The following is an 18162-nucleotide window of genomic DNA, read 5'->3' on the forward strand; positions in this document are numbered from 1 at the left end:
GCCGGGCCTTGCTGATTTCTAGTCTCAGTTGTTTAGCAAGGGTCTTATCTTTTTTGAGCCTCGGTTTCTACATGGGTGAAGATAATAATAGTACTACCTTGGAGAATGGTTATGAGGACTTTATGAGCTATTCGTGTAAGAGGCGCTCAACACCTGGTTTCAAACAGTGACCAGGAGAGTTTAGCCATAATGTAAGATAAAGTCGAATCCAATGTGTAACCACCTTGTGAAAAAAAATGAAAAGAACAAAACTGTAGTCTTCTAAATTGTTAAGTCTTTTCAATGTTACTTCTATTGTCCACAAGCACAGGCAAAAATAATTTTACTTGCTTGATATAATCAAATAGTTTTTCTATGCTTAACCCATTTCTATATCCTCAAAACCTCCACCTTATAATGAAGTGTGACAATTTTGAAAAGTATACCATGCAACAGTTTGGAAATTTTGTCCCAAGAGAAGTTGACTGCCTTTATATACACTTATATATCTTTATAGTGAATGCCAAGGGCTTTTTGCTTACTATTTTATTTTTTTGCATACTATGAATGCAATTTAAAAATTTGTATTGTGTTTTCAGCAAATGAAGAACAGATGTTGAAATTCAAAATGAATGCATTATAGTCAATAAACAGTACTCATTTATATATAAAATTCATTATATCATTTTATGTATAATTAGAACATTTGAAGAACAGTGCCATATCACCAAGAAGAACAAAAGTTACTACAATCTAATATATAATTGAAATACTATTTTAATATTTGCATAAAATAATTGTCTAATGAGAATATTGCAATGGGTGTGAAAAGATTTAAAACATCTCAGAAACAAAAAAATTTTTTTTCTAATTGTACTTTAATTTCATGAACATTCAAGGCCCTTTTGCTCTTTTCTAAACAGAAGTGAGAATATAGTTGATTTTGTTCTTTTCTCTAATTGGTTCCCTTCTCTTGATTTCCAGACACAATTTAGATTTCCTGTAACTGGAAATGAAAATCCATTGTTTGCAAACTCTCTTAATTTCAGACTTGACTATGGCAAAGCCCATAAAGAGGCTCTTTTTAAGAGGTGCTGACACTGAATCAGAAGGTGATCTCATCTCGGTGGAGGCAGCAGAATTAGACCCATTAACTTCAATTGAAATTGAACAGCCACCCTGGGAAAGCTTGTCTGAGTGAAAATGAGTATGGTCAAATTTGAGGCAAGGTGTATGAGAGCATCTGAAAGTGTAATGGGATGCAAAGTATTTCAGTGTGGCCTATTAGTCACACCTAGAAGCCTGTTTTAAAAGTCTAGACAGACAATAAAAATAGCTACCAGAGAAAATAAAGAGACATTCTAGATTCCCATGGGGTTTTCCTTTAGTGGAGAATGATTTAAACTAACCATAAACCACCCCTCCACTATCAAATAACTTAGAATGGTTAATTTTAGTGGAGAAGTCACATTTAAATATTTTCTTAAAATGTGGCCAAATTATTCCTCAGAGTCTTATGGCTTTACCCTGTTGTAGAAAAGAGACATTGGGGCGCCTGGGTGGCGCAGTCGGTTAAGCCTCCGACTTCAGCCAGGTCACGATCTCGCGGTCCGTGAGTTCGAGCCCCGCGTCGGGCTCTGGGCTGATGGCTCAGAGCCTGGAGCCTGTTTCCGATTCTGTGTCTCCCTCTCTCTCTCTGCCCCTCCCCCGTTCATGCTCTGTCTCTCTCTGTCCCAAAAATAAATAAACGTTGAAAAAAAAAAAAAAAAAGAAAAGAGACATTAAAAAACAAACCAAAAAACTCTTAAAACTCCTAATTTAAAAACTCTGGGGGAACTTGTCATTTAAAAAGATTTTTCCCCCAGTCTTAGAAGCAAATAGTTTACCTCTCTTTGTACTTCTGCAAATCCAAAACTTTTTTTGTGCATATTTTACTATTTTTTTTACTTGTCAAAGAGGTATTACTTACATCTAGATTATAGAGCTCTCCATCTCAGTAGGCACACATGCATGTATCTAGTAATATGTCCATCTGTATATATTTGGGAGCCAATTCTTAGAAAAGGTTATGTTAAAAGGTAAACTGAGGCACAGAACTTTCAGGAGTCTCTTTGAGCATATGTCCATTTCAGTTGGGCAGTGCCAAACCAAACGTGGTTAGGAGAGTCTACTGACAGGAGCAGGAGCTGGGTGTATGTGCGTGGGGTGCGTAGGAAGGTTTATACAGAAGATGAGGCAGAAAAGCAAGGATATTATTTGATTAACCATAGCTTAAGCAGTTGCTTATTTAGGAAACTTGGCTACTTTTAATTGGTTGTTCTTGTTTGATTTTCTCAAATTTGAGTGCATTGATTCTGGCTTAGGTTTTGGTTTGTTTACATAGTATTAGAACTATCTCAGTCTATTAGCCTCCCTGTTTAAATACTTTAACAGAAAAATGGAAGCAATGTTTCTGTGCCTGTAAACTCTTTCCATTTCCTGCAGGTCATATGGGGATTATGGTACACCCGGTTCCCCTGCAGAGTACAATAGACTCCCTTAGCACTGATTTATTTAACTTCCTAATTTCTGCTAAACACAGTCATCCCCAGGTTCAATGGAAGAAGTAATTTGAATCTTACAGAAGCATGAGATTGAGCTGCAGGTGCTATAATGCTAGGGACAGGAGCAAACCAGGGGAGTGTTGAGAAAATTTAGACAATTCTCTCTTTGGTATCTCTGTATAACTTGTTATGTTCCATACTTGTGTTTGCAAAAAAAAAAAAAAAAAAGTCATTCTATGAAGATGAAATTCCAGACAAAACTGAGATTAATATATGAGGTCAGACTAGGAACATAAGGCCTGTAAAACTGGAAAAAATGACTCATGGTAAATGCAGAAAGTCATTTCTGTGCAAAACTTAGGATTTAGAAAGTGTCTAGTCACTACAAAGTTATACTTTAGAATTGGCTGCACAGTCTGAGGAATTAAATAAAGCAAAGAAAGATTTGATTATGACAGTAATTACAGTAATATCAGTGTTTTGAGCAGAGATATTGCCTATGATTTGAAGGACATTTCATGAGGACAGCATCAGTCACTTTATAATATGGCAGTACCTGACCAAAATATATTATTATAGCACTTTTCGTATGTATCAGAAAAATTTAAAATAGACTCTTAGGAGGCTTACGTAGTCTCTGTGTAGCCAGTCACCAGCCAATTTCAGTTGATTGATCTGATATTGGAAAGAGTTGTATAAGACACTCTCAGTAAATGATTAATCTGTTGGACAATTTTGGAAACCAGAAAGAATATATAAAAATATAAAATTTATTACCTCATGCATTGGAATTTACCAGTATCTTTTTTTTTTTTAATTTACCAGTGTCTCAAAGTCATATATTAAAAATACAAATACAGGAAAGAGAAAAATTGATAACATTATCTCAAAGATGTTCTTATTTATATTTAGAGGAGAGAGTAAAAGCAAAAGAACGACTTTGGGAAATTATATTTATTTATGACATCTGTTTTTACTTTACCATGTCTAGCTATAGAGAACCCAATTAGGAATATAAATTTAAAAAGAAAAACTAGATACACTGATAAGAAAGATGAATTTGTGTCAAAATTAAATACTTATTTTTAGAATACTTTTAAAATGCCAATACTATCAAATTAGTTAATATACATGTTTTAAAAATAAAATTTATCTATGCTAATAACAAAAACAGTGCTCCTTTTATTATCCCTTAATCACCTCTGATTTCTGCTCCCCAGAGACAACTGCATTGACCACTGAGCTCATTTATCTACCTCCAAATTGCCGAATAATATCTTTACACTGACATTTTGTGGTTTTTCAATATTAGGTCTTGTCCATGGCCTCTTACTGCAGATAAGGGTTCTCTCCCTTGTCTTTATATTCTCTAAGTATATCTAATTTCCATCTTTTCCAGATATTGGTTATATCACATGTGTTTTGGAAAGCGAATTTATTATTTAAATGGTTTCTAATGGAGATGTCACATTGTATACTATGATTGTATTTCTTTTGTGTAATGTATTTTGCCTTGAGTTAGTTAGTATGTGTCTCCCCCCGCCCCCAATTGGCTTAGTTGCTATTACTGAATTTCAAAAATTTCCCATAAAAATCCTCTCAAATATAATTAAACATGTGTAGTTTGCCATACATGGTAAAAAAAAATGGCAAAGTAACATTTTTTAAAATTTTATTTATCTTTGAGAGAGAGAGAGAGAGAGAGAGAGAGAGAGAAGAGCGCAAATAGGGGAGGGGCAGAGAGAAGGAGACACAGAACCCGAAGCAGGCTCTAAGGCTCTGAGCTGTCAGCACAGAGCCTGACACGGGGCTCGAACTCACAGGCTATGAGATCATGACCTGAGCCAAAGTTGGGTGCTTAACTGATGGAGCCACCCAGGCGCCTCAGGTACCATTTTTATTTTTCCATATATTTTATTATTTTCCAGAAATAATTTTCCATTCAAATTTCCAATATTTTATTTTCACAGTAAAACCTTAGATTGTAACTTGTTCTGCAAGTGTTGAACAAGACAAGGAAGCATTTCCAATAAATTTTAACTTGATAAATGAGTGATGTCTTGCAATACAAGTAGTACGTGATGCCAAATATCACATGATCACAACTGAGCCAATGGTTCTTTTTTTTCTCTCTCTCTCTCCCTCTCTCTCTCTCTCTCTCTCTCACCATGGGATTGTAGATGCTTGTCTCCCATGCTGGGATGCTCACTCTTAAGCAGCGGTGTTTGGCAGAAATCAGTGATTTTTCAGAATGGTAGAAGTTGCCCACAGCTGACACTAGTGTATATTTTTGTCACTTCGGAGCACCTATGGACAGTCCTTTGCTTTTCCATACAAGGGTAAGTTTAGGAATGCTTTGCTTCATTCTAGGTCAGGCTGTCTGCAGATATAGACCCTTTCCTCTGCTGCCTTATTATCAGTTATATTAAATACAGTATGTGACAAGAGTTTATTAATACTATTTTGTAGTCACCATCCGTTAGTGATGTTAGTGAGTGTTTTCCTTTACAAAAATCCTCTCTCACACCAACCATGAAGATTTTCAAAGGTCAGTTCAGGTTAATTTGTTTATTTTTCTTTATATTTTGTATTTTCTTTATTATTTTGTATTATATTACAGTATTATAATCATTTTTTATATGAATATTTTTGGGTTATGGAATGAATCATCTGAGTTTCCATTTTTTCTTATGGGGAAATTTGTTTTTATATACAAGTGCTTTGGATTACAAGCATGTTTCTGAAATGAATTATGCTTGCAAACTAAGGTTTTACTGTATTGTACTCCAGTTTGGACAGTTTATTTTGGGACTTGTTGAATACCCAGGGCTTTATTTCTTCCAGATTTTCTTTGCCTCATTTATTAATAGCCATTCTTTCTGGGTTCTTCTAGGATGTGTGGTCTCAGGGAAAGTATTATTTTGTGGGCATCCTGTTTATATAAGCAATTCCATTTAAAAATGTATAACAGAATTCATGGACTCCTTTGAATTATAGTAAATTGTTGATGAAAATTTAAGATATTGATAGAATTATTACTCATTACTCATGATGCTCTATCACCCATTGTGTTGCTTGTGAAAACTGGTTTTCAAAGACTCTCTCACAGCTTGGTATTGTCTTTAGTTGATGGCTATAAAAGTACATCTTCTTAGGAAATGCAGGAAAATAGGTATGTTAATTTGTTTTCTTGTCATGTTGAATTTATCATTCAACGTGTATAGTGTGGTGTAAATGCAAAACGACACATCTTCCAACCTTACCTCCTCTTGAATTCTTTAGGCAGGAACTGTTTCATCCCTACAATGTGATCTGCAATGTTGACCACATCCTGTCTTTCATCATATTGGGTAGATGCTTATGGGAGATGAGACAAGGAAAATACATCCTCCTTTTAGCATGCTTAAAAATCTCCTGGGAGAACGTGTCATCAATACATTGATTGAGGCAAAAGAGGACATCATTTATAAAGGCCTCTTGACATTAGAGAACAGGGTGGCCTTGCACCCTGAGAGGAAGTAAGGTACATGACATACAGTCATAGAGAAATACTTGACGGATCACAGAGCATGCTGAGAGTTGGGTTCAATCCCTACATGCTAGTAAGAGAAGACACACAAGGTAAAGGACACCTGATTCCACTTCTGCTGCCTGTAGGTGCTTTGGTAAGAGGTAGCATCACAGCACACAGACCAGATGAGAGCTAATGTAAGGGCCTATTGACACAATTCTAGTCCAAAGGCCAACCATGGGCAGTTGGTAGTGCAAAGTACCAACTTCTCTTGTGCCCAGTGTTAGAGTCCTGCAAAGTCAGTATATCTGCAACAAGCTGGAAGCCCAAATTAAGGGAAAATATCAAGGTGTTAGGTTTACTTGTGTGTTGATTGCTTTTTTCTTCTTTCATTAAAGCACGTATATATGCTAATAAGAATGAGCTATTGATAATAGGGAAATGAAAATGCAGAAAAAAACATGGTGAATAATGACTGCATGAAATCATGCTGTAGGTTAATGGGTGGGATAAGGTCAAAAGTGATGGGTTGGCTTTGATATAAGCAGAACTTCTTCCATTGTTACAAAAAAGGAAGCAAAGTACATAGGAATGAATTCTGGAACATGTAAGGACATTGAGGTAGCACTTACTTGATTGTACCTGTTTTCTCAGTGAAATATGAGAAATCATCAGATAAGAGAATGTGTTAGAGGTTTTGATGTTAGGGGTCTGAAGAGAGAAAAGGAAGTATGAATATCCCCTTTAAAAACTATTAAGTAAAGAAAGATGTGTACAAGTCCTTATTCTTATTATTAAATTAAATACATAGTGTTTTTAAAAATATCTTTAATTATAGTGTAAAGATAGGAAGGATGGATTGTGAACCATTGAATATGACATTGGTTCTGTCATTGTCCTCTGTCTTCTCACTTTAGTCATTTGAGAGGTTGTCCAAACAATCCTAAAGAACCTGAAGAACCCCAGTTTACTCATTGGTAGAACTAGGCTTCAGACCAAACCAGTCTGTTCTTTTAAATTTTCTTATTTTCTCAGTGAGGTTTCTGATTCTGGATAACATTAAGCTTTGTTTCAGCAGATTGGGAAGATATATTATTCTATACAAGGGTAAATGGTATAAGTAAAGTCATAAAGGAAGGAATACATATGAAATTTTCAGAGGAAAGTGAATGGATCAATAGTTAATAAAGGCTTTACCTTCTGCAAACTCATGGTTCCAACACATGGATGAATCTATAGTAAATTATTAACCTGGTGATTATTTGAAATAATGGCATGGAGTTAAAAGTAATAATCTGGATACTAATTCCTTCTTTGCAATCATTCTAGGTAGGCACTGTGAACATATCTTGCACTCAAACGGGAATGGTTGAGTTATTCCCTTACTCTCCCAAAGCCATCAATCTTTGAAAGCTTAAATCAAGAATATGTAGATACAGCACAGATTGAAATGACTACAAGGCCTATTGGCCATCTCTCTTTGTCAGAGTATTTCAAAGCACAGCAGTGCTTGTATAGATCACATTTATTTATACAACCCAAAATATCACCTTTGAAAACTATAAACATTAGTGCCCATTTCCATGGGACACTAGAGTCAGACTTCCTGAGCTTTCTTTCCAGAAAACATGCAGCCATAAAATATCTAGGTCTCTGCCCAAGAAGTGACATCCAGTGACTCATTATGAATGAACATATCTTCTTCACAGAGAGATATGGAGTTGTTTCTTATCAAGAAAGTCACACCTGTGTCTCAGGCCCTCTGTAATATTAGTGAAAAATATAAAAAACATAAATATAAACTAAACCTCATAAAAGGAATAATGCATATAGAGGAATAAATAAATAATCATTTTAGTATTCGCAACTGAAATGATAATATAGTTTCTAATACTGAAATAAAGTTTTATTTCTTCTTTATATATAATAAAATATTTTCTACATGTTGACCTGAATATATTAATTTAAAATTGTTGGTTAAGTTATATTATTTCATGTTAGATTTTTCACTACAAAATTATTTTTAGGTCATTGGATAACATACAATTATGTATATAGCCTCTTCTATGCAAATGTAATTTGTAATATAGTCCAAATTTTACATATCTTATAAGTAAAGAAAAGGGCAGAAGCATCGTTTATTTTTAGAATTCTTATGCTTGGAACTTGCAAGCAATATTATTTGAGAAAGACATGGGTGATGATGTTGTAGCAGTTAATTTTGATTGCATCATGCTATGCACTGATTTGTATATGTGTAGAAACTAGTAAGGGGATTTAAATGGGAATTTAAAATGACATACTGTGGTAGAAAGCTGATGTACTCCAGGAGAAAATGTCCTTAATAGAAAATATTTTTTTATTTGGGAAACCATATCTGGGAAATACCCAAAGCAGCCAGCTGAAAGCTTTCTTCAGAGGAGTAAATATGAAATTTTCTTTTCAAATGATTTGAGAAGGTACATTCTGAATACGTATATACCACAGAGACCAGAAGCTTTAGAAATGTCTAAAATATACATGCTCTATAAAGTTAGCCTCAGATATTTATATCTGAGAAAAATCAGAAATACATGTAAAGTTTTTTCAAAAGTTTGTCTTCTGTATATCTCTTTTTGATATGTAAGTTGATTTGAAAACATTTTTTGGAGATGTTCTCTAGCATAGACGCTGTAATTTGACTTGGAATAAATATGAAATTTTTAATATGAATACTTTTTTAAAGGCAAAGACTCTAGTAAATATATTTAGGCATTACCCAGCCTTGACTTTTTTTTTCTTTCATCATGAATAAGACATAAATGTGAAGGTTGTATTTTTAGTAGCAGCTGCATAATTTCATTACAGATAGGTCTTTGCTTTTCCCTGTTATTTAAAATAGAATAGAATGTTTTCTTTCCAAGCATGAGCACAGTTATTTTATAAAGTTATTTTTCTCCATATTATGAAAATATAGTAAAAATACATACTTGATATTCACTCTATAATTCATTGACTCTATCTTAATTTTTTAGTATAAAAATTTTATTGAAGTATAACTTACATGTAATGATATGCTCAGATCTTAAATGTATCATGTAATCAACTTTTACAAATTTGTTACAAATGAATTCTTTCATGTAATGTACACCCCATCTACATACAGAAAATTTCTCTGTCCAGAAAGTTCTCTTGTATTTCTGTCAAACCCTGTATCTATATATTTGAATAATGTTGAGATTAAAATAGGATGTTGCTCAGTTTTATATCATATTGCCATAGTATAACATTACTAATAGTGATCTATAAGATAATTGAATAAATTTGAATAGCTGATATTCTAAAACAAGTATAATACAAACAATAACATGAGACAAAACACTAAATTGTGATTTGGTGTGTGAGCCAATTGAAATATCTGGTTCAAACTACCAATTCACTATTGTTGGATATATTATTCTTGTTAACTAGCATTATTAGATGAGATGAGTGTATTGGATCAAAGCTTTGTTTCATGTGTTTTTGTCTTGTCCTGGGCTGTCTTGTTTCTTTTGAATGAATAATGGTGTGTTACGTGGGCAACAGATGGTTTCAGTTCATTAATTTTACAATCCAATACAAACCAGCCTTGTGGATTAACTACTAGAAAGAAGTCCATTAAACTATTGATTAGTTTGTTCTGATCAACTTTGCATTGGGTCCCCTACAAAAACCACCTGAGGGCTCTCCTTATCTTGTGAATTTGGGAAACATGGATACTTTATTACAGTGTCAATAAATTGTGGCCTCTCTTTCTTGTTTGACATAAGTTTTTCCATGTCAAATCTTCAACCTCATCCCAGGACTCCCACTAAGTATAAAATCCATACATTCTGTAAATGTATCTTTGTAAATGACAAAAACTTTTACTTTGTATAACAGTGAACATTTTAGGACAACTTTGACATGACAAAATTTAACAATTAACATATGTAAAAAGAGTTTAAAAACAACAGAAAAGAAAGCAACAAACATGCAAAAGTCCACTGGTTTTAACTTCTAAGAGACTTCAAAACACATTCTAACTGAAAGATGTCTCTTAAAATTGTTAAACTCTCCTTGCAAATTCTTTCTATGTGTGTGTTCAGCTTTATCTGCACAACCTACTTAATAATACTTCCATTAGTTGCTTCCCTTGACTTTGAAAATATGGTACCATTTTTTTTAAGGAAAACAATAATTGCATAGCAAAACTGTTATATCAGAAAGCAGATCTAGAAAAGCTGAATGCTTAACTTGGTTTAAAGCAGAGTTAGAGACTTTAAGAATTCTTTCAGAGGTAGATGACAGAAATTTGCAAGAGAACTCTAAATTTTACTAGTATTTATTTTCCTTGACAGCCAGATCTCCAACAACTACTTCACTTAATTTTTAACTTATCTCATTAGGAAAAATGGTTAAAAGCAACAGGAGGGGAAAATAAAGATTGACTTAAATAATAAAACTCTGACTTTTTTTTTGCTATGTCTTTTAAGACTTTATTTTCTGAAAAACAGGTATTTCATACAATCTTTGCTGTGTTAATGCAAATATGCACAAGGTAGGCATGTATTTTTGTTTTCCAAAAGATGCATTATGAATATTTTCAGGAAGCTGGTGTGATTTATTCAACTTTTAATCTTAAATACAATCACAAAATTATATCCATCAGGAGGCATTACAACCTTTTGTACAGAGAAACCACTTTATTTATACAATGTTATTAGGACAAGGAAGACTCATTTAAACGCAATTTGCTCTTGTAAGTGTAAAGTAAATTAACAAATCAAATATGCGGTTGCCACTGACATTACAGGTAGAAATATAAGAGAAATTTAAAACAGGAAAATAACTGACACAACAACTTTAAACAGGAGCTGAAACTTGGACTGTCAGGCAAAGAGAAGAAAAAAAAAATCAGCCTGTTTTGAAAGGAAAACATTCTATAAGCCTGCATTTCAGGAGAACATGCAATTCCTTAAGTTTACCATCTTCAAAAATCAAACTAATTGTATGACATTTTTACATTAGCACAACAAACAGCTTTTCCCTAGTAAGTCCAATTTCCCACAGAAAGCAAGGGACTATAAGTGGTTCCTGTTGTACAACTAACCCTTAACCTGTAAAGCTTCTCAATTGGAGTCCATTTGCCCTTTTGTAAATAAGGGATGGTGATATTGTTACTCAGGCCTAAAAAGCAGGAAAAGTGCAACAAATCCTTAGGGGTTCATAATACAGATTCCCCCTTCTGCAATGTTTGGAAAAATTTGTAACCCTAAGCTAGTTTTTCCCCATAGGAGGAATGTTTCTAATACAACCCATACATTGAAAACAAAATCTGCCTTCTTTAAGTGGCCCTTACATTACTATAGTCTATCTCCTTGACTTAAGGGGGGAAAGTCCTAGCTCTAAATTACTTACATTTTACAAGTCCACGATGACAGAGAATGGAAGGCACTGTTTTTCACATTCATCTAATCTTATGTAAAACAAAGGTACATGTGCTAACAGTAAAGCATTTGCTGATTTTTGATGTATGTGAATAGGACTAACAAGCAAATTGTAGGTGCTTCCTTTCATATGAAAAGGAATTAGGTAAAAGAAGAACCAGCCCCTTTGATTTTAGTACTGCCAAAACAAGTAAGCCCCCAGAATAATTACAAATATGTGGAGGATGATAGGCCAGGAAGACTTCAATTTAAAGTACTGCCATTTTGAGTTTATTTTTGTGAATGGTGTGAGAAAGTGGTCTAGTTTCAACCTTCTGCATGTTGCTGTCCAGTTCTCCCAGCACCATTTGTTAAAGAGACTGTCTTTTTTCCATTGGATGTTCTTTCCTGCTTTGTCAAAGATGAGTTGGCCATACGTTTGTGGGTCTAGTTCTGGGGTTTCTATTCTATTCCATTGGTCTATGTGTCTGTTTTTGTGCCAATACCATGCTGTCTTGATGATGACAGCTTTGTAGTAGAGGCTAAAGCCTGGGATTGTGATGCCTCCTGCTTTGGTCTTCTTCTTCAAAATTCCTTTGGCTATTCGGGGCCTTTTGTGGTTCCATATGAATTTTAGGATTGCTTGTTCTAGTTTCGAGAAGAATGCTGGTGCAATTTTGATTGGGATTGCATTGAATGTGTAGATAGCTTTGGGTAGTATTGACATTTTGACAATATTTATTCTTCCAATCCATGAGCAGGGAATGTCTTTCCATTTCTTTAAATCTTCTTCAATTACCTTCCTAAGCTTTCTATAGTTTTCAGCATACAGATCCTTTACATCTTTGGTTAGATTTATTCCTAGGTATTTTATGCTTCTTGGTGCAATTGTGAATGGGGTCAGTTTCCTTATTTGTCTTTCTGTTGCTTCATTGTTAGTGTATAAGAATGCAACTGATTTCTGTAATGTTCATAGCAGCACTCTCAACAATAGCCAAATTATGGAAAGAGCCTAAATGTCCATCAACTGATGAATGGATAAAGAAATTGTGGTTTATATACACTATGGAATACTACGTGGCAATGAGAAAAAATGAAATATGGCCTTTTGTAGCAACGTGGATGGAACTGGAGAGTGTGATGCTAAGTGAAATAAGCCATACAGAGAAAGACAGATACCATATGGTTTCACTCTTATGTGGATCCTGAGAAACTTAACAGGAACCCATGGGGGAGGAGAGGGAAAAAAAAAAAAAAGAGGTTAGAGTGGGAGAGAGCCAAAGCATAAGAGACTGTTGAGAACTGAGAGCAAACTGAGGGTTGATGGGGGGTGGGAGGGAGGAGAGGGTGGGTGATGGGTATTGAGGAGGGCACCTTTTGGGATGAGCACTGGGTGTTGTATGGAAACCAGTTTGACAATAAATTTCATATATAAAAAAAAAATAAAATAAAGTACTGCCAAAATATAAAACTCTGAAACTTTTAAAATTATCTTGAGAAGTGAAGAAAAGTCGGAAGTAAATGCAGAAGTTTTTTTTGAAAGTGTGTTTTTTCTTAATGGTAGATATGAAAATGTATTAAAACTGTAACAAAGTAAAGATAAATCAACAGGAGACTCCAAAATTATACTTCAGGAAATTTTCACACTATTTTGGAGTAGACCTATGAACTGAAATGTAAAAAGTGCCTCATCTACTTAAAAAAATTTTTTTAATGTTTATTTATTTTTTAGAGAGAGACAGAGAGAGAGTGAGCATGAGCAGGGGAGGGGCAGAGAGAGAGGGAGACAGAATCAGAAGCAGGCTCCAGGCTCTCAGCTACCAATGCAGAGATCGAACCCATGAACCATGGGATCATGACCTGAGCCGAAGTCAGACACTTAACTGATTGAGCCACTCCGTCTCCCTATCATCAACTTTTTTTAAAAAAATAAATCTAAACTAGAATTAGGGGATTTGGACAGAAAAAAATAGGTGAAACAGTAAAATAGCCAAAATATAAAATAGACAATATATAGTTTAAATATTTACAAGATTTTCCAACTATCTTTCTGTTACTGACTTCTAGTTTAATCTCATTGTGATCTGAGAACACGTTTTGTATGATTTTATTCTTTTACACTTGTTAAAAGTCCAGAATGTGGTCTATTTGGTGAATATTAATTAGATAAAATTGATTTCTTTACATAGCTGAACTGAATTTAATTGACATTATAAAACACTTTATTCAGAATAATACACATTTTTGTCGAGCTTATATGGAACATTCCCAAATAGACCACATTCTGGAAAATCCCTAAATGTTGAAAATTTTTAAAAAAGACACTTCTAAATAAACCCATATGTTGAAGAAGTCTCAAGAGAAATTGAAATATTTCAACTAAATGGAAATGAAAATAATACCAAAATCCGCGGAATATGGTGAAAGTAGTGATTAAATAGAAATTTATAGATTAAATGCATATATTAGAAAAAAATAACTAAAATTGAAAACCTAAGCTTGTACCATAGGAAAATAGAAAAGAACAATTTAAACCTAGAAAAGCAGAATAAAAATACTAAAGGAGCAGAAGTTAATAACATTTGAAGCAGGCAAACAATAGAAGAAATTTAAAAATCGAAAACAATTTCCATGAAAAGATTATTAAATTAATAAACTTCAAGCAAGGCTAACCAAGGAAAAAGAGGACACAATTCATTAATATAAAAAGAAATGAAAGAAAATGAAAGAAGCCATATCATGGAAATTCAAAGGGTAATAAAGGAATATTTGTATGCATACAAATTTGATAACTTAGGTGAAATGAACTAATCCCTTGAAATCTACAAACTACTGAAATTCTCAAAAAATAGATCATTTTAATGTCTATATTCATTTTAAGTATTGAATTAGTAATCAAAACCTTCCAAAAAATACATCACCATGATTGTTTCAGTAGTAAATTATATCAAAAATTAAAGGAATAAATTATATAAATTCTCTGTAATCTATTCCAGAAAATAAAAGCAGAGGAACACTTCCTAATTCATTATATAATGCTGGTATTACCCTAATACTAATTAGATTAGATTGATTGACGGTGATTTTCAGCTCTTCTATATTCTTACTGATTTTCTGTCAGTTACTGACAGAGGGATGTTAATGTCTCCAACTGTATTGGTCAGTTTGTCCATTTCTCTTAAATTGTTAGATGTTTTCCTCATATATTTTGACATGTTTAAGATATGTCATTAGAAATGCCCTACTAATCTTATCCTTGATAACAATTCATCATTCCTTTTTTTTAATGTTTATTTACTTTTGAGAGAAAGAGTGCAAGCAGGAGGGGCAGAGAGAGAGGGAGACAGAGGATTAGAAGTCAGCTCTCTGCTGTCAGCACAGAGCCTAATGTGGAGCTGAAAGCCACAAATTATGAGATCATGCCCTGAGCCGAAATCAGATGCTTAACTGACATGTGCCACTACAGTTCATCATTCTTAATGGTCAGATTTGTCTCAAATTAATAGTTACTCCAGTTTTTTGTTTGTCTGTTTTATTTTGTTTAAACATTATCTTTTTTCACGCCTTTACCCTTAACCAATCTGTGTCTTTATATTTAAAATGTTGATCTGGTAGATAGCATGTAGTTGGGTCTTGTGTTTTATTTACTCTAACATTCTTTGTCTTTTCATTGGTGTATTTAGGCCATTCCTATTTAAATTGTTATGTATATATTTTGATTTAATACTTAACTGTTTATAATTGTTTTTTATGCACTGAATTTATTCTTTGTTTTTTTTCCTTTTGTTTTTCTGACTTCTTTGGTATATAATTGCATTCTCCTTTCTTATAAAAATATTTATATTCCCATTTTTCTAAAAAATAGTTGTCCTCAAATTTACAATATATAGTTTTAACTAATTTAAACCCATTTTCAAATAACTCTACACCAATTCATGTGTATTAAGGTATATTATTTATCCCTATGCTATATTTGCCCAATAGATTACTATTATTGCTTTGAACAGTTATCTTTTAAATCAATTAAGTGTAAGCAAAATAACTTTTATTTTTATTATTCTTTCTCCAGCGCTTTTTATATAGGTCTCTATTAGAACTTTTTTTAGCATAGAACTTCTTCTAAAACCTCTTTCAGAGCTGGTTGGTTCTGATTGATTCCCTCAGTTCTTATTTTTCTGAGAAATTATTTTTCTTTCAGTTTTGAAATATGATTTTGCTAGACATAGAATTCTAACCTGGTGATGTTTTTTCTTCATGCACTCAAAATATTTAGATCCACTCTTCCTTGCATGGTTTCTGATCTTATAAGCAGTCTGCTATAATTCTTACCTTTGTTCCTCTGGAGGTAAACTCTTTTATTCTTTAGCATCTTTCAAGACTTTTTTTTTTTGTCTCCTGTTTCTCTAATTTGAATATATTGTCTTTGAGAGTGTGTGTGTGTCGGGGTTGGGGGGGCATTTTTCCTGCTTGGTGTTCTCTGAGCTTTGTAGATCTAAGGTTTGGAGTCTGTTATTAACTTGGAAATCTCCAACTTAAGCTCACTGATTCTTTTTTTTTTTTAGCTCACTGATTCTTTAATCAGCAATTTTGAGTCTACTGATAATGTTCTTAAAGGCATTTTTCGTTTCTGCTACCATAAGCTTAATTTCTACAATTTCCTTTTGATTACTTTTTTTGTTTGTTTTTTTAACGTTTATTTATTTTTGAGACAGAGAGAGAGCATGAATGGGGGAGGGTCAGAGAGAGAGGGAGACGCAGAATCCGAAACAGGCTCTAGGCTCTGAGTTGTCAGCACAGAGGCCAACATGGCGCTCGAACTCACAGACCGTGAGATCATGACTTGAGCCGAAACCAAAAGTGTGTGTGTGTGTGTGTGTGTGTGTGTGTGCGCGCGCGTGCACGCATGTGTACCACATCTTTTTTCTTTTAAGTTTATTTATTTACTTAGAGCAGGTGAGCACAAGCAGGGGAGGTGCAGAGAGAGGGAGAGACAGAATCCCAAGCAGGTCCCATGCTGCTAGCACAGAGCCCACTCAGAGCTCAAACTCATGAACTGTGAGATCATGACCTGAGCTGAGATCAAGAGTTAGACGCTTAACCTACTGAACCTCCCAGGCGCCCATGTAACATATTTTTTTTATTAAGTTTATTTATTTATTTATTTGAGAAAGAAAGATAGAGCACGAGCAGGGGAAAGGCAGAGAGAGGGAGAGAGAGAATCTCAAGTAGGTTCCACGCTAAAAGCGTGGAGCCTGATGTGGGGCTAACTCATGAACCGCAAGATCATGACCTGAGCTGAAACCAAAAGTCAGATGTTTAACTGACTGAGCCACCCAGGTGCCCCATTTTTTTTTATCCATTCATTTATGAATTGACATGTGGAATGCCTTAGTATCTTGGCTATTGTAAATAATGCTGCAGTAAACATAAGCATGCATAAATCTTTTCAAATTAGTGTTTTTGTTTTTTGGGGGGTAAATATCCAGTGTTGGAATTATTGGATCATGTGATGATTCGATTTAGAATTTTGTGAGGGACCTCCATACTGTTTCTCTCTGTGGCAGCACCGATTTGCATTCCCAAGAACAATGTATGAGGGCTTCTTTTTCTCCTCATCCTCACTAACACTTGTTATTTCTTGTCCTTTTGATTCTAGCCATTCTAGTGGTGGTAAGGTGATATCTCATTGTGGTTTTGATTTGTATTTCCTTGATGATTAGTGATAGTGAGCATCTTTTCATGCATCTGTTGGCCATTTGTATGTCTTTGGAAAAATGTGTATTCAGATCCTCTCTGCCCATTTTTAATAAGATTATGTGTTGTTTGGTATTGAGTTGTGTAAGTTCTTTATATATTTTGGATATTAGTCCCTTATCAAATATATCTGTGGAAAATATCTTCTTCCATTTAGTAGGTTGCCTTGTTGCTTTACTGATGCTTCACTGTGCAAAAGCTTTTTATTTTGGTATAGTCCCAATAGTTTAATTTTTCTTTTATTTCCCTTGCCTCAGGAAACATATTTAGAAAAATGTTTCTATGGCTGGTGTCAAAGAAATTACTTCCTATATTTTCTTCTAGGAGTTTTATGGTTTCAGGGTCTTACACTTAGGTCTTTAGTCCATTTGAGTTTATTTTTTGTGTATGGTGTAAGTGGGTAATCCAGTTTCACTCTTTTGCCTATAGCTGTCCAGTTTCCCCAGTACCATTTGTTGGAGAGAATATCTTTTTCCCCATTATATATTCTTGCCTGCTTTGTTACGGATTAATTGTGGATATATATATATATATATATATATATATATGTATAGGGTTATATATGTATACATATAGGGTTATATATATATATATATATATATATATATAAGAGAGAGAGAGAGAGTTATATATATATAGGGTTATATATATATAGGATTATATATATATAATATATATATATTATATATATATAATTGTGGATTTATTTCTGGGCTGTCTATTCTGTTCTATTGATATATGTGTTTATTTTTGTGCCAGTATCATATTATTGTTGTTGTTGTTTTGTTGTTCCCAATGCAAGGCTTAGACTCACGACCCTGTGGTCAAGACCAGATCTGAGATCGAGGTTGGATGCTTAACTAAATGAGCCACCCATGCAGCCCAGCTAATGTTCTGATAATTACAGCTTTGTAGTGTATCTTGAAATGAATTGTAGTAGCTCCAGCTT

This window comes from Herpailurus yagouaroundi, unplaced genomic scaffold (genome assembly GCF_014898765.1).
Source record: "Herpailurus yagouaroundi ecotype Mexico unplaced genomic scaffold, PumYag 140, whole genome shotgun sequence".
NCBI lineage: Eukaryota > Metazoa > Chordata > Mammalia > Carnivora > Felidae > Herpailurus > Herpailurus yagouaroundi.